Raw genomic sequence first — 26,296 nt, 5'->3', positions numbered from 1 at the left:
CCACAAATTGTCACATGCTCCTGACATGCCAAGCATAGTTAGTTCTGTGTGGGTGGTGTGTGTGTGTGTGCGTGTGTGTGTGTGTGTGCGGTCTGACTAAGGGTGTTTATGCAAGCTAGGCAACTTTTTCTCCTGTTAGCTGTTTGGTTTAATAAGTTTTGGGCTTAGCTGCTCAGCAACTCACCAGTGAAAACAAGTGGAACTAAAGTGGCACTAATGACTGTGATTGCAGATGTTTTGATATTTGATTTTTTAAATCTTTATGCTTTAATGGAGCCACTGGATCCCCAACAGCTAAAAAAAACAAACAAGTAATTATATGAAATCAAACATGAGAACTGCTTGTACAGATTAACTGTAACGGTCAGACGGTCAAGAAAGCACAAGGAGGTCAACTTTCCTTCATAACTTCCACGTAAAACTGTTGCAAAACGCTAAGAAGGAAGGTCATGTCCAGTGTCAAGAAAGAAGAAAAAAGAAGTATGAGATGAGAGTGACATTCTGCTGATAGACAATCATTTTTTTGTTGGTACCCTGGTGCAGGGTGAGTGATATGTGAAGTATTTTGGTCTGCTTCATTTTGGTCTGCTTGGTGACCTGGAGGGACCGGAGCCAATGCAGGGGGCAGTTGGCAGCACAAGAGGAGGACGGGGCCAGCCATGACCACGCTTTGAATACAGTTCAGGCGGGCCTGGCTACATCTTTTCTTGTTGTTGGCAACCAAGGATTTCCGTAGGCCTATATGATGTGGCCTGCTGGTTGCTGCTGGTCCTATGAAGCTATGTAGTTAGATCTCCTGGACCTAATGCCAGATTATTTTACCAGGAAACTGGTGCCTTTATGGCACCAGCCAACTTGGAAACCCACAGACCAATTGCATGCACTGTATATCACTCGCATTATGCCACTCAGCAAATCTGTGTATCACTTTAAGCGTTGTGATTTGAGTCAGAAAGATAAAAACAAGAATGGGACAGAACTCTGATCAAGGAATCACAGGAAATCAAATATTTTATATGGCAGTGTATCATATTGCAAGTTAGAAATGATGATGTTATCGACCTTTAAATTTTATCTAAATGTACTTGAGGGTCTCTGAAAGTTTTGGAGCATTTTTGTATTTTCAGATTTTTGGCTACATCAAAGACTGGAGGCGACTTCACCTCTATTATCCTCTGTGCTTTGTCTCCAAGTTCAAGCAGAATCGCATGGCAAATTCATGACTTTTTTTGTAGGTAATCCATTACACTCTGATTCCACTAAATGGACAGCATTGTATAGATGAAGAGAGGCAGTGTCACCAAGCACAATGGGGAATGATTATACTCAGAATGAAGCAAACACATTTGCAAGGGTTTGAACACTGCAAACCAAAAAAGGAAAGAGCCAACTTAATTTACAACAACAAAGATTTTCTTCTTCAGATTAATTCTTTCTCTTTGAAGAATGGATGTCACAATTTCCTTTCTTCCACTTGCCAGTGCCCTCTTAGTTATTTTCTAATCAATGAAATTCATTTCTCCCAGCTGCACGCTTTGAACCCTTCGTATTTTTTTAATCTCTACAATGTGGTACTAATCTACTGATGCTAATGACTTGCCAGCTTTGTAGAGGAGACAATAGATAATAATGTATGAGATGTGTGGTTGTGTCATGTGTGTTTGAGTGTGTACCTGGCTGTAATGGAGGAAGAGTATGTGTGGCTCTGTGTAAATGTGTGTCTGTATCAAACTTTCATTCAAATTGTGTATACTTCAGCCTATGTGTGTGTGTGTAGTTTATAGTGTGTCTTCCTCCCTCCCCTCAACAGGACTGACCTGCTGGCACAGCAGTGGGGCTAGTTACTCAGCAGGACTCTATTAATTAGACACCAGAGAAGCATCAGGGCACACCAGCAGCAGCTAAAGGGTCAGTTATACAGGGGTAAGTCAGGGAGAAAGCAAGGGGGAGATGTTAAGGGATAGAAGAGGCAAAGAGACAAGGAGGGGTTGTGGTCATTTGGGTGCCGAGGGGGAAGATTTCTGCTGATTCTCAGGTGCAAAAGCCACTGAAAACAGTCTTTGAAATCATAAGGACATAATGTAAGCACCTGACAAGGTAGGTAAAATAATTTAAAAATAAATAGCCACCAAAGTCTGTAAGGATCTGGCAACTATATGCATAGATGATGGGATGTGATATCAGAGACAGAGATTTATTATACATATCAGTGCAGTTTACTTTTTCTCTTGTGTGATTCGTTTAATAAAACCACATACTGCATAATGGAGAAATATAATGCTGACTAATGAATGACTTGTAAAATATCAAGTAGCTGTCTGAGTCATGCATTAAAATATAACTTTATTAAACAGAGCAGACATTTATTATGCAGTTGGGACAATCTATAAAAGTCAGCTAGTAGAAATTCCTCTTGAAATAGCTTCTCAGGAGCATAATGATCTGTCTTTTCTGCTGGATTTGATAATAAGATTTTAATGTAAACTGACACATCCGACAACATGATGCATCTGCTCTGCTGGTTTGAAATCAGTTTTCAGTGGGAATAATAGTACCATCGGCTGTACTCTAAATGTTGTACGCAAACTACAAAACTAAGATGGTGAAAATGTCCTTCCCATTGTCACTGTGAGCATGCTGATGTTAGCATTCAGCTCAAATGACACTGGTGCCTCAGTGCAGTCTCACAGTAGCATGTCTATATATACATGCAGTATAGCACACATCCATACACACCAATGTGTGTTGGTGTGTGTCTGTGTGTGGTATTCTTGTGGTATAACTGACCAGAGAACAAGACTCTGGGGTGGTTCAATTTCCACCAAGACCCCTGACTGAACCTCCTTCTATTAAGGTTCATGCCAGGGTGGATATAAATGAAGAGCCTATGGCTGAAATTCTACATGAGAATTTATCATCATTATTAATGATTTATTTGGACTTATATTGGGACCTCTGATGTAAGGCATATGAACTGTACAAAATACACACAGTACTACTCCATATCACCCTGAGTGCAATTCATATGCCTTACATCAGAGGATAAAATATAAAATATGTATTTATATATATATATAATATATTTATATAAATATAAATCATTATTAAGGATTATAAGTTCTTATTTAATATTGTAAACACACTCAGCCTGGATAGTGTATGCAGAAATGAATTAAAAAATATATGTACATAAAGTGCTATTGTTACACATTGCTAGTGGTCTCACAATTAGTGAAATGGAGATCACCTGAGTGCAGTGTATGTGTCTCAAGTGATTGTAGTATAAAGACACTAGTGTTTGAAGGTCCAGTCACTGGTTAATCAATATTCCTGGCTACAGTTACAGCATGAAGACAAAAGAACACTCCAAGCAACTCTGTGAAAAGGTCATTGAAAAGTCTACAAATAAACACATTACAAAAACATTTCCAAGTCACTGAACATCCCCTGGAGTTCAGTTACATCCATCATTAAGAAATTGAATGAATATGGCACATGTGTAAATCTGCCTAGAGCAGGTCGTCCTCACAAACTGAGTGACTGTACAAGAAGGAGACTAGTGAGGTAGGCCACCAAGACACCTATGACTACTCTGAAGGAGTTAAAAGCTTCAGCAACTGAGATGGGAGAGACTCTGCATACAACAACTGTTGCCTGAGTACTTCACCAGTCAAAGCTTTATGGGAGAGTGGCAAAGAGATAGCCACCGTTAAACAAACCTCATTAAATCTCCAATGGAGGTCAACCAAAGGCATGTGAGAGACTCCAAGGTAAATTGGAAGAAGGTTCTTTGGTCCGATGAAACCAAACTGAAGCTTTTTGGCCATCAGACTGGACGCTATGTTTGGCGGACACCAAACACTGCACATCACCAGAAACACACCATCCCCACCATGAATCATGGTGGTGGCAGCATCATACTGTGGGGATGCTTCTCAGCAGAAGGCCTTGGAAGGCTTGTAAAGGTAAAGGTGTTTTAGAATGTTGCTGGGTTTTAGAATGTTGCAGGACATACTGCAACATTTGAAAACATTAAAGCTTTTTGAGGCTTTGATCTAAAAGATCAAAGCCTTTTGAGGCTTTTTGACACCTACTACTGCTATATAAAGGCGGTTTCTTTTACACAGGAATGTTTTCATTGACCGACTTTAACAAACGCGGAGATATGAACAGCCTGGAAAACAACCAGGAGCCCAGCCAAGCTAGCACCAGCCAGGGCCAAACCAGCCAGGAGGAAAACCTCTTACAAGAAAATAGTGATTTGTACCAAGAAGGTGATACACAGAGCATAAATTCAGAAATCAAGGAGTCATCTTACTTAACGACCATGTCATCGACAGAGCAGATAGAAGTGCTAACGGAATCCTTAGGCGATCCGGAGGAGCAAAAGGACAGAGTATGTGAGGCCTGGGAGGAAGAGAGAGAGTCCTATCTCCAACGCATAGATTCGATGTCCCAAGTCATACAAGAGCTTCAATTGGAGCTTGGGACAACAACTGCACGCATAGTCCCAATGAGAAACAAATGTTTTCTTATTCGGAAAAAACATAGGAAGGTCGCAAAATTAAATCGAGAGCTAAAAGACAAATGCGAGGAACTGAGAAGCCTCATTAGCGAAACTATCAAGCTGATGGTGAACATTGAAAAACATGTGCAGCTCCTACATGAGTGTGAGGACAAACACCAGGAAATACAGGCTTTGGAGTCAAAGAAGAAGAACATTATTGAAAGGTTAAACGAGAAGGAATCATTGCTTCAGAGGCTAACAAAAATAGAAGAGGAAGAAGTCAATTTGATGTTAGAGTGCAATAAAGAAAAGCTTGCACGAATACCGTCAGAATAGATGGTTACACAACCAAGACCATTTTGGAGATGATGTTGCTTCTGGAGGAAATGAACTAACGATGCTTGTGTGAATGATCTCTTGAGTGGAGTGACCACGGTCGTTGGGTTTTCGTCCGGGTTTTCACCGGGTGCTCCGGTTCACCTATGAGCATTTGCTTTAAAAAAATAAATAATAATGATAATCTGGAGAACTAGAAGTTTTTGCGGAAACGGTTTTGTATGATCCCACTTGCCAATGCTTGTCTGAATACACCGATTTGAGTGCCTGAGTAGCAACTGGTCTGCGAGCTTCCTGGGTGGCTTAACCAGTGTGAGAAAGTGTTGGTGCAGTCGGCAGGAACAGTTTGGTCGAAATAAATTAGTTTCCTACATTAAACTGCTCACAACAAGCATTAACGATAACGCTTCTGTTTTGTTTCTGTTTGAAGACTTTGGGGAGTTTGAACTGGGGGATTTTGGAGGAGGCCAAGCCAAAACTGTACTTCATATATAATTTCTTGTTCCAGGTATGGGCAGTGAATGTCTGCAATAAAATGAGGGGCCAAGATGCTCCTCAACTCTCCAGAGGCTCTAGAACCACCTCTAAATCCACTAGAACCAGACTCTGGTTTGGTTCCAGCTCCACCATCGCCACCTGCTGAACCTCCATCTCTTGGGGGCCAGGGAGGATATTAATGAAGAGCCCAGCTTGGGTGCAAAAAGCCCCGCCAGGGAGAGATCCCAGAATCCACCCATTTACAATGTAAATGTGTTGTAATTTTTTAAACAAAGGTTTTAAAAACAAAATAATGATTGAGATCTTGAGTCCTGCTACATCTATTTTAGACAATGGAGTGTTGAGGATGAGTTCAGGAGTCTCACGGCCAGGGGAATGAAGCTACTCCGTTTTCTGGCGGTATGGCAGTGGATACTTCTATATCTTTTGCCAGATGACAGCAGGTTGACCATCTTTGCCCCTGCCGAACTTTCATCTCTTGGGGTTCAGGCCAAGGAGGATATAAATGAAGAGCCCAGTGTAAATGAAATGCCCAGCCTGGAAGAGATCCCAGATCAGACCCGTGCACCAGACTCTAGTGTTGTTTGTTTCCATCACAGCTCTTCTGGCCCATCTGACCCCTCCTTCTGCACCTGTGGTACTTGTCAAAGTGCACTCAGCTCTTTCAACCACTGTGCTGGTGTGCTATAGATTGTGATGCATAAACTGAACTAATTCTCTTGAGGTATTAAATAAAAAAATAATTAAAAAAACACTTTAAAAAGTAAAATAATTGTGGTTATATGTCAGATTGTTCAAATGGAATTCATAATATTCTGTTCATTTACAAGTTAATGTTCAGGTATGAATGACATTATAGGCCTAGGTTTTTCATTGTTGTAATTGTTTCTTTTCTTAAACATTAAATTTGACTAATGTTCTTAAGGCATCCACTGATGAGCCTGAATGAAAGTCTTTTTCTTTTAAAGACGTCATTTTGACGTTCACTATCGACGTCCAAGTGTCATCCTTACAGTTTGCAAAATGAAAGCTTTTACGACATCATTTTCAGACAACTTTTCAAAGTCAATTGCAGATATCCAAAGGACAGTTGCCTGTGGGTCAAAATAAAAGTTTTTATGACGTCTGTCTTTACTCACTTCACAAGGTTGCTTGTAAAAAAAAACAAGGCTGTTGTTTTCGGAGTGAGGGAGAACAGTCTGTGTGACGAGGGGCCGGAGGGGGAGGTGGAATTGACGGATTGAATAGAGGAAATGCATTGTGCTCACAAGATGAGATATTTAGAAAAGATTATTACAAGTGTTAGTTCTTTGTATTGTTACACACTGCAGCAGGTTGAAAAAAACAGCACGGACACCCACACACCCACCCACATACGCGCTGCCACCCTTTTTTAAACATTTTCTTAGAGTGTGTGTTTGTAAAGTAATTTGTAAGTCCCCCAGTATTAGCAAGGACATGTGGAGTGAGAATCACAAGGGGAAAGCCTGTCTTGCAGTGACAGCACTTTTCAACACAATAAAAGCTCTGCACAAGATGCCAAAACGCATGGCTGCATAATGTGTCTTCATTTTAAACTGGGTAGAAATGTATATGAAGAATGGAAATATGGGAGGGGAAAATTTATCTCTGGGGGAAATGAGGATTTTATTTTTTTTCTCCTTGTGAAAGGAGAGCTCCATGCAATCCTGCACGGACTGACGCCAATTATAAATTCACTAGCCTGCTCCTTTCTCCTATTGCATTAAATTCAATTATTGCTCTTAGTCACCTTCCTGTGACACAAATACTGAAAAGTTGGGTAACACATTCACACAAACACACACACAAAAAACAATCACAAAGGTGATAAAATGACCCAAGCACTGAATCTAAATTCCACAAGTGAATTCATGTGTTTTCCTTGAATGTTTGTATTGCTAGTGTTAAAAAAACATTATAGTCTCATACTTGATTAATTCACATTGAATTAATGATTGAGTTTGGGCTGAAACTTTATTCTCTAATTGCCTGAGCAAACTCTGAAAGTCGTTTCATTTTAAGACCAATATTCTGACTCCATTGTCATAATTATGTTGGACTTTTTAAAAAGGCATGCCTTGTTGAAAATAAAACTATCAATCAGGTAACCTTGCTGCGCCTACTCGCTGTGAATATGAACTCTGCTGAAATCAATGGGAATCTTTGTGCTCCTTTTGATACATTTGAGAGAATTATGCATTGCAGGATTATAAACAGCATTAAAGGAGACCGAGGCCGCCTCAGAGAGAGAGAGAATAAGCTGAGCATTTGCATTCAAATTTAATTACATTGTGTTTTTGACTCTACGTGAATCATCACTGTATTGTGGTGGATGTTTGTATGTCCTTTTGACCCTGGGGGTTTTGTTGTCAGGGAAATTGTTCGTCCCCAAAGGTAAATTGGCAGACAATAGGCCATACTTAGAGCAGAGACTCTTATGAATAGGCTTCAATGGGTGAGAATGACCTTGCATTGCCTTGGGCGAGCTCGCAGTCATCAGCATGTGGGCGCATCACCAGCCAGGCGACAACGGTGGCCCTGGCAGATCCATCAGATTTGAGGGTTGGGAGGTGGAATGACATGACACATGGTAGATGAAGACTTAGAGCTTGATTGTTGTGCTTGTTTTTTTTTTTGCTTCTTTCACTATGTTTGTATTCTGTAGTTGCATTCTTAATATAATAAACAAAACTAAGGCCAACGGGTTTGAGTTGGTCATACTGTATTGCATTCAAACCAACTGAACCGAACCAGTTTTATAAAAGGCCATCTCAGTCTAAGCAACATTTGACTATGACCATTCTTGCATTGTTGGATGCTGAAAGGGCTTTTTCTAAAGTGTTGTGAACCTATACCCAACACTCTTGATAGATTAGAGTTGTTCATTCAATGGATGAAAACATTCTATAACTCACCCTTGGCATCATTAATGAAAACACACATCCCATTTTACACCTGGGGCAAATGACAACGATATCTACTTTTCACTATCGTCATTGCAAAAACAATATTATTACAGGATTGCAATCAAAACACTTCCACCACAATATCCGATTATATGCGGACACATACCTTTTTATATCTAACAAAACCATCAAAATCCCTTGGAATTTGTGATATTTGGCAATATCAATTGACTGAAAAGCTGCAGTGAAATAAATGAAAAAAGGCAGGTGATATCAGAGATCTTGGTATCAATATTTCCATTAAGCTGTCAGAACTACGTATTTCTTATTAATTTCACTGCATACCACTTTTCTTAAAAAAGATTTATTTTTTTAAATTTAGAAATACCATATCCACTGGAACAACTTACCAATTTCTTATATTTGATAATTAAACTTTAATAAACCACTTTTCCCCCTATGACCCCAGTACAACTTACCCCAAAACACCCATCTTCAATCATAACAAAATGGCCACAAGTGAACCAGCAATCACAACACCCATGACTGGATATTGAACAATATAATTGCCAGGAGTTATCAATATCAGATTTCACTTTTCTTACACCGTCAGTTATAAAAAACCATAACTGCTTCCAAAACTCATTCATAGCAGTAACTCTGAAAGCTTGGTGGGAGCTCAACTAAATCACCAGACTGATTCGAAATAAATTAACTCCAATGTGGCACAATCCTTTCTTTCAAAATAAAAAAAAAAGCCAATAACATTACGCTTGTGAATTTATTTGAATATGGCGCACTGATACCACATAAACCACTGTAAGACAGCTTCCTGCATTGCTCGTAGATGAAATACTGTCTAAAAGGTCAAATCGGCCATCAAAGAACACTTTACAACCACCTCAACCTATTGATAATCTCAATTAACCTTTCACAAAAAATAAAAAATCTTCTTCTATTAAGACTATATTATCTGCCCTCTGATCCATGTCTTGGAAAAAGACCTCACTGTTGCCACATACATCACCTCTTGGAAACAAATCTATAACAACACATCCTCAATGACCTCTAACCCTAATATATAACACTGCTCGACATTAGGCCCCATTTATCATTTCTGTAAGACAACCCATTAGCATACAAACACACTACAGTGTAATAATATCTCTCTATCTCTGTCTATTTATTTATTTATTTACCCTGCACACATTCTCTTCTCCTCATTTATTGCCAAAATTGTTTGTTATTGGCTTCGTTCATTGGAATATTATTTCCACCCCAGATTCTCTCCCCATCCCAGTTATGGTTAATGAAGATTCAGGAAATCATCCCACCAGTGCCTTTGATGAGGCAGCACCTCTGGCTCAGCCGTGGCTTCCTCTGGGTGCTGGGAAAGCCTTGAAGGGGGTACACCCTGTCCAATGGATTCTGGGTGCAATAAATTAAACTTATAGTCAAAAGCACCTTCTGGTCCAGCCATAGGTATCAGTAAAGGGCCAGCACTTCCCGAGGGACTGGGCGCCCCCTGAAGCATATATGTCATATATAATTTTGTGATTTGCTGACCTCTGCCTGAGCCCTAGTACCCCACAGTACTATTGGTGGTGCCAATAATTATTATGATTATATTATTCACTTAGTTTTTTAATTTATCTTTTTTATTTTACTTTTTGTTTTGTGTAGTTTCCTCCACTTGAATGTAGTCATTACGGTATATGTCGCTTGTAAAACCTTTTCATCTATCTATTTCTATATATTCTATGTCTCTAGTGTACCTCTCGCTGCTGTATGTTTAGACATCCAGATGTATACTGTACGTTATATCTGCTTCACCCACCATGTGTCAGAGTAGCGCCACAGTGATGAATTACCTTACATGCTGAACACACAGGTTAAGGTACCTTGTAAAAGTTTAACTTTTGTCGTTATTCAAAGGAACTAGGCCAATTCACCACACATATTTGATGCATCAGCAGTATTAAAAATACAGATTCATCTCAGGAATTTTGTCTCATCTTTCAGCATTGTGTGGCTGCTGCCGTGCACATGTGCACTTTTCATGGAGGTGTGTGTGTGTCTGCAAGTGGGTGTGTTTAAGTGTGTGTATACAGGTCCCATTGGCAGCGTTGGTACCCTGACTATGAGCTAATAGACCTATCAAGCAGTCCCCCCAGGTCATACAAGCCTGTGTAATTGAACCATTGAGGGTTTTCCACTAACCTGTAACTACCATTTCTCTCTCTCTCTCTCTCTCTCTCACACACACACACACACACACACACACACACACACACACACACACACACACACACACACACACTTTTAGCCCTCTGGCCCCAAACACACAGCCACTCCAGCTGCTTTGTGGGTACAGGCTTTTCTTCACACATCCTATCATCCCAATTGCCAATTCTCTTTCCATCCACAAGCCCCTTAACCACATTCCTTTAAATCCCTTAACTTCTCTCCTCTTTTTCCCTGACCTCCAATTTTGCAGGGATCACTTTGAGCTATGTTCCTACATTGTCTTAATAGACACCCACTTCTCTCATTGTTCCACAGTCATATTTTGTTACTACAATCATACTTAGTTGTCCTTACAGTGGAACACTCCCTTAGGAGATACTTTTTCATTTATTTATTTTCTACCAAAAAATCACTGTAAATCATACAGTAAGAGACAATAGGGATTCAGTCAGCGAGCACAAACTAGTAAAGCAGTGAAACTTCTGCAGTGTGCATCTGCAATTACATTGGTTAACGTGTTTTTAAACTATCCAAAATCCATGACATTGTCTGTAGTGAATTAACCACTAAAGTAGCACAGGCTGTCAGGTCTGAATTATAGCAGATGTGGAAGATGATGCGGTTCACTTCTCTAAACATATCGTCATACAGTATGACGCAGAGTTAATATTTATGTGACAGATGAGACCCAAAGCACCATTCATAATCAAAACTGCTATCTCTGCTAACATTGAGAACATTCTCTTTGCCACTTTGCATACAAAACAGACCATATGACAGGGATACAGTATATTCTTTCAGTCAATGCATTTATGTAGAATATCCTTATTTCAGCTCTTCCACATGAAAGCATAACAGATAAAGAATGTAAAAAGAAACGTTTAAGCTTTAAAATATGTACGTAATAGTCCAAATATGCCTCGGGCTAAGACTTGCAATTATGAGCCTCACCAGTGTTTACGTCAGCAGAGCTCATAATCTCAATGACTGGTCTATGCACACAGAACGTTATATTTTCCATTACATTCATCCTCTGCCGTTCAAAATCAGTGAATTCCTGGGGCCAGACTCATCAAGTTCAGAGTAAATTAAAGGCTAAATAGTAGAGATTTTGACAATAATATTAAAGCAAACAACTATCTTATACGTAAAGATACAGTGGAGAAATGGTGTTCTGAGCAGAGAATGAAGTTGAACTCTCTCTGTGTGAGTTGTAATCCAAACTTCTCTGTTCATTGTTTTGATAGCCGGGCTGGCCACATGTAAGTGCACTGGCAAAAAATGGTTGATTGTTGAGTTGGCGTCAATTACTGATGCTGTGTGTTGTTTTGCGAGCAACCAACTCACTTACAACTCCTTTTAAAGTAACAATTCTGGAGAAAAAAGCAGTTGATTGTTGACTCTTACTCCCAAGGTTATCCAGTTCCGACAGTTAGGGGTTCGTGGCCCAGGCCTGAGCCACCAATCCAGAGCGCTGGTATTTGCAGCCTGTTCTCACTCCCAACACATCAAATAAGGCAGCCTGTCAGTGGGCCTACAAGTTTAACACTGTAGGTACCCCCCTCAAGCGTCACTTCTAGTATTCCTCTAGTGCAGCAGTGTAAAGTGCAAGGCTGAGTTGGGGGGAGCAGTTAGGATGGTTGGATGGTTCACTGGACTTTCATTCTGTAGACCCAGCTTTGCATCTCAACCTCGAATAAAGAGTGATTCGTTTTAAGACAAGTTAATGCAAGTACATAAGTGACATAACTTACATCACTTTTGTTACATGACATCCATTATGTCACTTATGTAACTTTACATAAGTTATCAGACTGAATTTTATTTTAACGCAAAGTATGATTTTTTCCTAAACCCAACCAAGTAGTTGCACCTAAACCTAACCAAACCATTTCACAACATTGATAACCATTAAAAAGTCACAATATATCATTATATGTGAACTGTTTGTCAGATAGCTTTATTTTGAACATCTTACCAGACGTTTACCCTTGGCCTTCACATGGAAAACTGACGCTGGAGTTACAGGTAGAGCGTTATAGTTTGAAGCTTGAGGCCACTGACCAAGCTGCCATATTCTTTTTACTTCTTTTTACCATGTGCTATCCAGTTTCACTCCTTACTGTGCAGGCACCCTGATCAACCTGTTACCTGTGCTGTGAGAGTACAAGACCCCGTCCAAATCCTCTGGACATGTGTGATGCTTGACCACACCAGCGATCCAGATCCAGAGGTACAGCTACAGGGACTGGAACCTCTCTTGCACACCAACAGAGTTTTCTATCTAAAGTAATTTTCAGATATCAACTAGATGCAAAATTAAATATCAAGGGTCAATGTGTTTAAGTGTTTTGTTGTACAATTATATTTAAAACCATGATAAAAAAAAGTCTTGTTGAGCTAATCAATGACCACTTAAAATAAGCTCATAATCAGTTATTAACAGCAGGCATACAACGCATGTTGTGCTTTAGTCTGTTTGTGTGTGTGTGTGTGTGTGTGTGTGTGTGTGTGTGTGTGTGTGTGTGTGTGTGTGTGTGTTTGCGCTTTTGTGTGACGAAGACACTTTGTGGCCAGACAGCGCACACACGCACAGTGACAGACACAGGGACACAGCCACAGGAGTATTTTGCATGTCATTGATATTCCACTTAGCTGCAGAGACAGCAGCCTCCATTGCCCACTATGGTGAACACACGACAAAGCAATTAGCAGATAACAATAATTTCTGAAATGTTGCCATTGAGCAGGATGATCCCTCTGGACTTAAGTCACAGTTGTAAAATACGAGAGCAATGGTTTGGGAAATAAAACAATATTTTTTTCTTAATTTTGTCAGCAGTGACTCCACGAGGGTTTCTTAACATGAGCAATTACAAATTTATACAAACCTAACATGGAACAGGAAATATAATTTTACACATCAGTTGCTCAAACTGTGTGTGTGTGCTGTGCTAACAGAGTTTCACAAATGTACTTTCTCAGCTAAACAGGTTAACAAATACATTTTTTCAGTTTGAGCCAGAGCCCCAGAGTACGGTTACAATGCATTTGGTTTCAGATGAGAAATTGCCAGGGGATCAGAATGACTCCATGCTGCTTTGGCTTCTGTGGTGCTTTTGTGTAGTTCTGAAAAGCTCATCTCACTCCTTTTTATGGTGGAGCAGAACTCCCCCCCCCACCCCAAAGTGATGAAGTCCACTGCTGAGACCACTGGTGTTTACACCTCCTGGCCCTTACCAGAAACTGCCTGTTAGAGGGTGCCTATGAGTTTCCAGCCAATGTTCTCTGCCTTAACAAGCTCTGGGAGTGTGTGGAGGCAGAGTGGCAAGAGCCTCTCAGTGTCACAGCCTATATCTGGGGTTTGCAAACCTCTGTAGATTGGAGGGGAAGACTGTTGTCCAATGCCAAGGAACTGGACAACTCAATGACAAGAGAACTGCCTGGTACCTGGTTTCTGTTAAGTGGTTTGGGAATAAGGGACCTTCTCCCTGCAAAGGACAATAAGTTGGTTATTGTGACATATTGCACTGTAACATGCGTGTTGATGGCGGTAGTGGCCAACAGTCTGGTGGTTTCTCCATCAACGGCGATGATATATGAGACCTTCCTGTCAGCTAAAGAGTCTCTCTGAGTGTCTCACTTAGTCGGACAATTAAGAACCTGAACAGGCACCTGACATTGTTGGCTATCCATCACTATCATCTAGAAGAAGGACAAGGATGTCCTTCTGATGACTCCTCCTGCATTGGTTGAAAACCAGTAAACCTTAATTAAAAATCTTCAAATTATCTCTGTGACTGATTGTGTAGTGCTGACAGTCAAATTCAATGCAGTTGAGATGTTCCTACTGTCAACTTGTAAGAAATAGTGTCTTGACCTGCCCTGCAATGCTTAGTTGCATTAATTGCATTGTTCCAGTCTCACTCGCAGTGCAGACAGTCAGCATGTAAATCCCCTTTTAGAGGGGAAATCAGAGGTCCTATCCCGCTCAGACATATTTCAATTTTCATTCACGGTCAACCTACTGTACATAAGTCAAAACGACTTGGCTTCTCAACCTTCCTCCCAAGCTGGGTGGAACACGAGTTGGATGTTGGGTGAGCGGGCATTCATGTCGGGGTAAGATATCCATTTAATGATGCTTAAACATTTAAATATTAAACATTCATGTATGAAAGAGGTCAATCTCTACATCTATTAGTTAAGTCTGCTAATACTTAAAAGTGCAGCACACATGAGGTTGAGTATGCTCATTGGCTGAGTAGCCTACTAAATGTACAATTTAGTGGTAAATGGCTAAAGACCAGCTCTCCCTGTGATTATACAAATTGAGTTACTATGTGCAACTATGACCTCATTTGGGTCAAGTAATGGTGCCTTTGTATAGTGGAAAGTAAATATTAAAAAAGGCTGTACAATTGAAATGTATTTCAAGGCTTAGTTGTTTTTAAAATAGGGACAGTAGCACTATCCGCTGTAAGCTCAATACAAACAAAATCAGTCAGCATCTTTCACCTGTTTCAATTACTCCATCTCTGTCTTTGTCTCTCTCTCTATCGATGCGGCAGTGTTGACTGATTTGTCCTCGGACTGACCTGTGACGTCAATATCCCTCCTGTGTCTTCTCCCTTCTCTGCCCTTTGACTTCTAGTTAGGCCCGACCTCACCCTGACCCAGTGACACGGCCCAGGCGCAGTCACCAACGGCATACAACTCACATCATTACTGATGGATGTAACCCAAAATAAAAACTCATTTGCAGAGTCTAATTCTTTTCGGAGTGCTCTGCGGCACTATTGTTTTATGGGGTCAGCTAATCTGGCACATTTGGAGATGAGCAATTATCGCGTGCTCAGCCTGTGTCTAACTCGGAGAAGAGAGAGAATAAAGAGAGGGTCGGGAAAGATCAAGTTATTTCTCGAGAGGTCAACGGGTCACTTGTTGACATTAAATGTGAATCAGGAAATATCTGATTGCTGTATAAGGTGCAATAGACATACAGTTAAAGGGTAACTCCACCAATTTCACACATTAACATGTGTTTATAGGTGAACTATGTGAAAAACATAAAGCCTTTTGTTGCTCCAGAGGAAGCTGTGTGTAATCTCCAGTGATGTCACTCAGTAGCTAAATTGCATTGTGGGTAATGCCAGGTTTTGAAGAGGAATTTCTGCTGTTTTGATTCTCATTATTTGTTTTCAGTTTGTCCATCATGAGTCCAACAGTGTTATAGGACTGTAATACAGACTGGTGGACTGTTTTTCAAAACCTGGTGCCTACATTACCCACAATGCAACATCACTGGAACTTATCACACTACGTGCAGCTTCCCTCTCACAAAAGGTTAACGACAACTTTTTTTCACATATACCCTTAATGCCCCACACAAGTTAATATATTGCACCAAAATATTGTTAGATATTGCACAGTTCACGTTCCTGTATGTTGTTCTTTGACTTTTAGCTTTTTTTCAGTGTCCCGCAATACATCAACTACAGTTTTTATAATGTGCATTTCAATCAAACGCAGTCAGTAAATGCTCCCGCCCTCGCACATACTTGAATGGCACAGTGAAGGAGAGAACTGTGGGTTGTGTAAGGTTTTGTGTGAGTGCTGCGACCAGGAGACAGACAGGCCAATTACCCTGCAGTGACATTTTAAGCCAGATCCCCCAGCAGATGGGTCACAGGGTGGTGGGCTAACCCAGACTTGGTGCACACTGAGGGGGATACAGAGGTGCTCTTTGCACTCTTGTTCTGTCACTGACGCCCAGTCTGGAAACAACAAGGTCAGACACCCTGTCCTCTTAATCTGCTTTAGAGGCAGCCAAGGGCGTGTCAACACACCTTAACACATCACAAACACGCACACACACACACACACACACACACACACACACACATAGACACATATGAGATTTATGTTCATAAATCAATATGTGTAACTCTTCCCAAACATATATGTAGGGCTTTGTGCATGAACCAAGCTAGGATATGAACAGATATGTGTGTATGTATATGTACACAAAAAGACACAGGAACACTCAGACAACCAGGCAAAAAAGGATACATTTGCATACCAAAAACACAACATACAAAAACAGAAACAACCCATGGTAGCACGTCTGAAGTATCCACCCTACACACACTCACACACACAGCCTTTTGTGAGCAGCATACTAAATCTAGTCTTTTAACTTTACCATTGCCATATGTCCTTCAGACATCTCCTCACCAATGCCCTCTCCTCCATTCTTTCCCTCTCACACTGTGCCACTCCTTCTTTCCTCGTCTTTCTATGCATTTTCTATTTCTGTTTGTCCACTTCTCCTTCTTCACTTTTTTCTCATCTCTATTTTCCCTTGAAACACAAGAAAGAGAGAAGAGGGACAAATGTGAGAACAGAAACAAAGGAGCCAGGGGAGGATACGGTCTTTGGGATTTGCGCGTATGCCAGCGTGCTTATCTTTTGGTTTGTGCTGTACTGTGCGATGCTTCCTAGTTCTCAATCTGTCTGTGGGTGTGTTGTGCCATTGTTTGTTCTCGTCTGCCTGTACTCTTCGATGTCACTTTGGGCAGAGCAGCAGGCCTAAAGCAGCAGCCTGCTGAGGCCTGGGGCCACGTCGAGCCAAACATAGAAACATGCAGAGCAACAAGGCAATCACATACCATTTGTCCCTCACTTCCAAACAAGGTTAGAGCTGTTCGAAAAAATAAAAAATAAATAAAGGCAAAGATTGCTTGAGGCCCTGTGCCCACACAAAAGGGTTTTACAGTTGTCCTTTTTTTTTTATTTAATAAAAAGTGTGTTTCCTTGCCAAGCACTTTCTATCAGGCAAACTCAGAATACCAGATTGTAATTGACCATGTGGCTCTCCACTCTCCCTGACATGCAGGGATAGTAACTACGTCACGCCCTAGTTTTAGCTCAAAGTGGTGTTGCTGTGTTTGTGACTGTGGCATGCTATGGAAGCCGTGTGTCTGCCGTCCTCTTTTTTCCAATATAGTGATTAGTATTGATCTGCTTGTTACAATGCAATGTTCTCCTGGGAAACCTTGAGTCCTGGCATTCATGTGGATGCCACTTGACATGCACATACCCACCCAAACACCGATGTAGACCACGTAAACAACATCCTGGCAACAGCACTCGCCAATGGCACCTAGCTATTGAAATGACCTATGAAACGTCAATGCACAGTACAATTACAGTAGTGTGTGTGTTTGTATGGTCTAGCAACATTTGTCCCCATCCCCTTGCTTTTTGTGAACCACATTTTTTAATTAATCACTATAGATATCTTTATTATCCATCCATCCATCCATTTTCCATGACTGCTTATCCTATTCAAAGCACACACTGGGCCAGGGGCTGGGTATGAGCTGGGGCAAGTCACCATTCTATCACATGAATAACACATATGCGGTCAACCCTTCACATTTATGGAAAATTCTCCCAGTCACCTAATCTGCATGCTTATGGACTATGGGAGACAACCTGAGCATCCAGAACATGGGGAAAACATGAAAAGTCACCACAGAAATTAAGACCCAAGTCAGCTGGCAGGTTCCGTGAGGTGACAGTGCTAATCACTTATGCACCATGTCCTCACGGCATTATTCATATTATCCATATATAAAAACCTCGAGCTGAAAATAACTCTAATTCAGAATTCGTCTTGCAGGCTTTATATGCATCACTCACATATGGCTCATGCCGTATGCGTCTCTGCTTCATAAATCAGGCTTGATAGGCTGGATCAAAAAGTGTCAAAGAAAAGTCACTCCACGTCTAAATCAGCACATTCAATCAAATAACTGTCAAAATTATGGCATTGCACACACACAACACAGCATACACGCACACACAGCAAAACATTGCAATCAGCGAACACACCAAGCATCCCTGCCGATCATCTAAATAAACAGAATCTGTCTAGGCGTATGTGCCGCATTGAGCTGATACTATAATTAGCCGCCTAATCATAATCATTGTTACATTCCTCCCGTTCACTTCCTGTGCAGGGGGAAATCTCAGTCCAATTTACGTCATTAAAGTAATTGCCCTACACTTGCAAATACACCAGTTAATGCCAACTTATGCCAATCTAGCCTCCCTGCTAGCTCTCATTTGCCATGATTAGCCACTGATGCTAACTGAGCAAGACAGTGGGAGACACATCAAGGGTTGCATGCTGGCTCATACAATAAAAAATATGCTGTGATCCACAAGCATTCATGTGAAACCTAGTTCTCCTTTGTGTGTGAGCCATGTTAAAGCTTTTTTTTTTGCATACAAAAAGCAGGTTTTGCATTGGTAGATATCTGGAGAGGATCCTTTCTCAGTCAGCCATGACTGAATGTGTATATTTACACTCATCAACTCTTCTGTGGTTATTTTTTTATGTTATGTGGAAATCTGCAATTATCATCAACACAGTCTTATCTTATCACCAACAGTGTTTTATACTTATTTATCTATAAAATGATTTTACATTGCTTTTGTATATTATTGTCAGACCCACAATGTACAGTAAAAATTAGGAACAAACTCAGCAGAAAGAGATATGTTGTCTTTTTGACTTCCCTCATTCTTCTTCCCCGTCAAAACCTGCCGCCTAGATTACCCAGAATGCATTCCTGCACACCGGATGGACTGTGGGCACAAGACTGCCATTGGGACACCTATTTCAGGCAACATTCTCCTCCCCTGTTCTAAAATGTCTAAACACATTAGAAATAAGCAAGTAAGAGTGTTTTGCCCCTACACCAAAATGAGACCTCTCAGCAGTGTTGATAGAGCGCTGTGGATGTAGGTCTGGCTATGCAAGACTCCCCAGAATGCAACTCGACTGACTCAACTCAATATAATGTTAATCTTTTATGCTACAACAAAGTGGCTTATACGGTGTAGAGAAATTGCTTGAAGTAGGTCATATTGTATAACTCAAGTGACATCACTTGATCAGACTTTGCGCAGCTCCCTCCGAAGCCCCTGCAGCCTTTATGCGACTCCAGAAGACCTGTAAACAGACATTCATGTGAAACATTGGTGCACTTCCCCGTTAATGTTACACCATTTCTACATCAATAAGGTACTTATTGATACTATTATCTATGTGCTGCTGTATCATCTTACCTTAATATCTTTTACTTGACCAGAGGTGGTACAAGAGGTGAGGTGGTGCTTAGGTGGTCTGTCACTGACAAACATGTCACTGTAACGCGTCAGTAATGGAAGCCAAGCATTAACTCCACTTTTTATTGTTGTTAGCTTGCTAGACGTGTGGTTAATGGCATGATCTCATGGAATACTGTAACTTTGAAATTGTTTACCAGTTATTCATCATGTGTTTAAGTATGGGCTATCCATCATACTGTGAACTCAGATATCAGGGACCTGACATTTACACTTCACGGTGATAAACTTCAAAGGGTTCAACTTTACCGACTCAGTGAGCCTTAATGAATGATGAAGTCTGTTCCTTCAGGTCCTCTGAAGGACCCATGCGGACAGTGTATTTAAAGGAACCAGCCTTTGATCTGGAGAGCAGCATAGGACTTCAGACCTCTTGAAGGGAAACAAATCAAGTAGAGACAAGCAGAGAGGGGCATATGTAACAACTGGTGCACTACAGCAAAACAAAATTGTGCCATTACAAATTCTGAAAAAACATGCATATTGACACAGTTTTAATTAAGTCATTTGATTTCATGTATACCTGCAAATAGTCAGTGGACGGTGTGTTTCTTTGAAAATGTACATGGCTGCTCTGGTTAGTGCTGCTAACAACACAGTCATGCATACATTATGGTGCTGTAAAGTACAAAGGTAGAGTAGTATATGTCACTTTGATTTATTAACAGTGGAATTAATTACATATCCATATATTCATAAAATACCCATGGGTACAGCCACACACACACACACACACACACACACACACACACACACACACACACACACACACACACACACACACACACACTCTTTCACTGTGGCATTAAGCAATGCAGATAGTGTACACATGTTTTTAAGAAAGAAAACAGAAATTATATATGATCAACAGCAGCCCTGTTCATTTTCCCCATGGTGACACTGAATATGGATATTTTCAAGTAAATGTATTGATAGTAGAAATTCCAATATAATGATTACACAACATGAAATATAAAGTTACCAAATTAAGAGTATTTTCTGTCTCTGTCATATTCAATTTTTGTAATAATGGATATATAGTTATATTTCCAATGTGTTTGTTCCTTAAACTAAATGCTGTCTTTAAAAGCACCCATAATTCAAGCAATGTCTTGTGTGTTTTAGTCCCTCCTCCACATTGGATAGTAGAAAACTTTATATCTCTGCTGCAGATGGACACCTTGTTGGGTTAATAAGAGAGCATGGGCGTTCTCTGGGGTGGCGTCTGTCTCTGTGTGTCTCTCTGCTTGGAGAGAGACAGAAAAAGGAGAGAGAGAGAACGGCAGAGAGAGCTGATAATGATATCTTGCGTAGGTCAGGGGAGAGAGTAGGAGGGAGACCCTAACCCCTGAATGTCTATTTGGAGGAACAAGTGCTCTGCTTGCGGTCAATTAACCTTGAGGGCTATCACTGTGTGTCGTCAGTTCAGGCTGCACACACACACACACACACACACACACAAAGGAGAACCCTGCTAGGAAGAGAGTAATTTAGTGAAGACAGGTCTGACCCCTTCTGCCCTAATACTGCCATTGTGTTTAACAGCAGCTGACAGGGAAAAACAAATGTACACACACTCAACTATTCTGTCTCTATTGCCTGTTTCTTGAAGACACATGCAAACATTTAATTTAATTTCAACTAGATGAAGTTGATTAGACATTCACTCATCACAAACTTATTTTAATGTAAGAGACGGTAGCATTAGGCCTATAGTATAGTAACTAGAGGCAGGGGCTGTTGCTCTAACCTAAAAAAAAAAACTTTATTTTTCTTTGTCCTTATTGTTTTCTTCACAGCTTTGGGTCTGTCCAGCTCATTGTCCCATGGAGGCACACCTATCAGAAGGTATTGAAAGTTTTGATGATATGGCGATTTAGCAGTTATTATTTCCGCGAAAGGGGCGGCTCAGCCGAAGACGGCAAAAAAGACTGTTGTTGAGGCAACTTTGGCCCGCCCTCTTGCACGTCCTTGACTAGAGGATGTAATGCTCCTAAAAAGAATAATATCACAAAAATACCTTATGTTGCATTCACACCATGCTGTTATCTTGAAGAAACAGAAATATCCTGTTGTTCCAATTTAGGATTATTCGTGCATTAGTCCAAGATGGCGTTCTGCTTTTGAGGCATGATGTCATAGTAAACTGTTGATGCTGCTAAAAGAAACCTGAGAATTATAGAAATGTCTGTGCCACATTTAATGACAACACGTGCTACCTTTTGCACCCAGTGACGCACTCTTTGTCCGCACCTAGAGCCACCCACTATTGTGACTAAGAGTCGGATTGTGTGATTAAATACAGACACTGCTCTGTTTCACTTAGTTGTAATGTATTGTGAAATTCCCTGCCAATAATAGAAATGGAAAAGCCTATCATTTCAGCCATGCATAGATTTCCTTTGCTTGCGTCTTCCTCTCAGTGTGTGTATCCACTGTCTGGATTTGGCCCTCTTTGTTTAGCTTCAGAAATAATGATGACTTTTCTGACTTTACAGAAATGATCCAGGACAGTGGTAGAGGCATAAATGTATAGGTAGCTCCTGAGAGAGAGAAAGACACGTACGGTATTCATTTTCCTGTCATAACCCAGTGTCTCCCCTCGCTGACCTCTGGAACAGTGGCTCTCATAAAGGCTGCATATATAGTATGTGAGCAGGGCCTTTTAAATGCTGGCACTCCAGCCCCCGTGATTTATGAGTCAGGGTTTTAACCCCCACTTGTGAGTCTATGCGTAGGTTTGTGTGTCTGCATCTGTAATAATATAAGTAGTCCATAACTAATACGGATGTGCGCCAGTTTGTGTGTGTGTGTTTGTGTGTGTCGGCTGCGACCTTGAATGGGCAGCATATCATTGTTAAGCGCGGGTGGCCTGCTTTCACCTTTGCTGTAATCTACAGCTTTACCCTGTGTGTGGCCGGGCACAGAGGACTGGGCAGAACATTCCTTGTGTGTGTGTGTGGTGGACAGACTCAGGGAATAAAAAATGTATTTATCAGATTTATTGTGTTTTACTCACTGTGTAGAGGCGAGTACACCCACGCCCCCGCCATAATAAAATTGTAGACATCATAAACTAGATTTTGCAATGTTCTATTAGATCCATAAATTTAACGCCCAGCTCTTGTAGTCAGAAAATGAACACACCTCCTCAAGTGATGTTACCCTATCCGATGCCAACTCTCGTGAGATATGATGACAGACCTAAGTGTCTGGCACTGATGTGGTCTTCCGTTCCCGACAGTTAGTCGACGTGTGTACAGGCAGCAGATGCCGTCTCCATGATGTTCCAAGTCTAGCTCTAACGAGCAGCACACCCTAATTGATTACAATCAGCACCAATGAAACAAATCAGCCCACCCCAACCTCCGCTCGAGCCCCCTTTACCTCCCTCCGGCTGCTTTGAATCCCCTCCAAGTAAACAAAAGTAGAAAGGAGAGGGGGGAGCGGTGAGCAGGTGGAGACAAAGGGGGGAGAGAGGTGCGCAGATGGAAAGAGAATGAGGGGAAGAAGCTAATGAGAAAAGGATCGTCACTGGGGAAACTCACGGGGAAGGATAAAGAGCAACAGCAACAATATTTCAAGCTTGGATTACGTCAGTTTCATTCTGGCGAACGCATCCATAAAGTATTCGCAAACTGAAAGAGAAATGAGGATGACAGGTTCAGATAATGGAGGTGGATGAGACAGATGGAGTGACTAAAGATGCAGTTAAAGACAAAAAGTGTTGCAGAAATATGGAGGCAAGAAGTAAAGAAAGAAAAAGAAAAAGTTTGCCCTAGAGATATAAGAAGGGAGTGTAAAGGGAGTATAACAAGGCTTTGGTGCTCAACTATTGTCCCACAACATTAAACTGTGATATGGCTGCAGTGAAAATGGAGAGAAATAACAGTGAAGCTTACCTCTTCACCGTCCTCCGCCCCGCTCTCTGTCTTCCTTGATCACCTCCTCCACCTCCCTTTGATTCAGTCTATTCCTGTAACTTACCATGTCAGCGTGCTGCATGTGCTGACACATGGTTCTTTGAAAGACGCTCTTCCCGGCTTCCTCGAGTAAATATATGATGAATGTGTGCGTGTCATCATTTCCAACCCTCCTCGGTGTAAAACGCATGGCTGCAGCTGATTTAAGGAGATGAAGACAATGACGCCAGGCGCATGCACGCGGCCCCCACGCATCCACACACACACACGTTTGATTTGTGACATTTCATTAAAGCGAGCATGGTTGGCCCGGCGTTTTATAAGCTTACTTACTCATCATGTTCATGTCAATCTCAGTCTACGTTTTTATTTGCTCCAATCCTTTTTCTCTGAAATGCCTGGAGAGATTGGAGAGTTGTGAGGTGACTCTTCTGTTCCCTGAGGCAACAAAGTGAATTTAACCTGGCTTATTATTTTGACTCATTTGGCTTTTACTTTGATAAGTCTTACTCAGGTTATCACATGTATTTTAAACGTGGCTTGATGTGGTTTGTCATGCAAACATAGTTACTTGTAAACTGCTTGCAGACCTAGTTTTGCATTTCTCGCAACACAAATATTAACATATTCACTTTTGTTTCGCCATCTACCGCTTTCACTTCCCATGTCCGTGTTGTCCTAAGTATGGCCGCAAGTACCTACCTGGATTCTCGGCAGACTCCAGAGAGCGTCTATGAAGAGACTTTGATGTAGTTGATGACTCAGTAATGAGGACGTTTATATTCATCTGAGGTGAGACCCCATTATGAAAAAAGGAACTTTTGGGTCATGTTTGTTGATTTCTTCAGCTATGCTACCTGTGTTGATTAATGGACAGGGTGCTGCCACTGAGAGTATAAAAATTATCTCTATCAAATCCAATTTTTAGAGAACTCAATTTTAGAAGACATTTACTATTTGATAAGTGAACTCAAGTAAAAGTAAACAGTTAATAAATTACTGAAAGTATAAGCTACTTTTTTCTAAATTAAGTGCAATTATGAAATTAACATGAACATTGATGTTTTTTTATTAGGTTCAATGCTTTGATAATAATATTAATAATAATGCAAGAGACTTATATAGCTCTTTTCTAGACACTCAAAGAGGCTTTACAAGGGAAACGACCAAAACAAAAAGATCAATAATCCATGAGTAGAGGGAGCATTTCAGACAGGAAGGAGGAGAACAAAGTTCATCAGAGATTGTAAGCAATTTTGAAGAGGTGTGTTATGAGGCACTGTTGGATCTTGACAGTAGAGAGTGAGGAGGAGTCTCTGATACTTTTGGGGAGCAAGTTCCAGAGGGTGGGAATGGCAGCCCCAGGTCCGGTGGTTAGTCCTGATGAAGGAGCAGGAGATTGGCATCAAGCAGAGCTGAGGGTGCAGATGGAGGCACAGCTAATAATCCCATTTGAAATTAATTCCTTATTAAGTTAAATTATTTTTATTTTTTCAATGCTCAAACGTAGCTTCTTATTAATTACTATGAACCTACACAGTTACTGTCCACCAGGTGTGACAAATCACAACAGAGACAGAAAAGCCCATTTGTGGGAGATGATTGGCCCGACACTGGATTTTGCAGTCAACCCTCTGTTTCAGCTACCTAGCTAAAGTCAATCAAGTGAACCCACGTTCAGCACAAGCGCTTCATGCCAGGGCCTCTCAGCGTGCTGCCAGCACTTTGCATTCAGAATAAAACACTACAGACCTTCAACCCCAAGACACCGTGGAATCATTCACCTTAGCCAATAGGCTATTTATTTAAAAAGGAAAAAAAACACACACATTTGAAAAGTAATTTCAGCATTTGATTGGTACAACATTTAGTGTAGTGCTCTAGTTGTCCCTTGTAGATTTTGATATGCTCTGAGCTTTGCCCCATGCTACGGTCAAAAGACAGGTAGTGCTTCTTTTTCTTCCAGGCTGATGACAACTTGTCATATTCAGTAGACACAGTAACAGCACAGTAACAAATATATTTCTGGCTCAAAAAGTGACGAGAATGTACATTTCATAAAAAAAAAAAAAAAAAATTAATAATTAACCCTAACCCTTCCTCTTTATCCACTTGAGTTTTTCAAGTCTCACACACAACAATCTCTTTGCTCACTCTCCTTCCTCTCCATGGTTTGCTCTGGCATGTCTTCTCTTCCCTTCTTATTGTATTGACAGGAGATGAGTAAAGGATGTAAAGAGTCGTGATCGCAGACTTAACAACCCCCTAGGCGTTCACACAAATCCTTGTTAACGTGAGGTCATGATGTTGAGGTGCTGCTCAGTGCTTTGTGTCACGTAGTCAGGTGTTGGCTTTAAGTCTCCCATCTCTGTCCCGTATCCTGTCCCATGCATCGCGGTTGCTCCACTCTGCCAGCAGAATCATAATGCTCTCTGTCAGCAGCTGTCAGTAAACAGGTCTGACTCTGTGACACATTCTCTGGCATACTTACTGTACATTATAGTACACACTCAAATGTACGTATTCATAAAAAAACACCACCTCGTGTATAACGTTGACACATTTCAGTCTGTCCTCCCTGTGTGTCAGCCATCAGTTAGTGTGTTTTGGATTGTTGGTGTGTATTTGTGTGTTTTTATAGAGCTTACTAATTACAG

General features: G+C 40.9%; 1 long non-coding RNA gene across 1 annotated transcript; it reads left to right on the top strand.

Moving 5' to 3' along the window:
* The first annotated feature begins 379 nt into the window (after positions 1-379).
* Positions 380-6,124, top strand: LOC311256725. The gene is made up of 2 exons (XR_014622522.1): positions 380-4,274; positions 5,352-6,124. It is a non-coding gene; the product is annotated as an uncharacterized lncRNA (long non-coding RNA).
* Positions 6,125-26,296: the final 20,172 nt, after the last annotated feature.

Source organism: Pagrus pagrus (assembly GCF_965226575.1).
Source record: "Pagrus pagrus genome assembly, chromosome: 4".
Taxonomy (NCBI): domain Eukaryota; kingdom Metazoa; phylum Chordata; class Actinopteri; order Spariformes; family Sparidae; genus Pagrus; species Pagrus pagrus.
The sequence above is the reverse complement of the archived record's forward strand: the minus strand, read 5'-3'. Positions and strand labels throughout refer to the sequence as shown.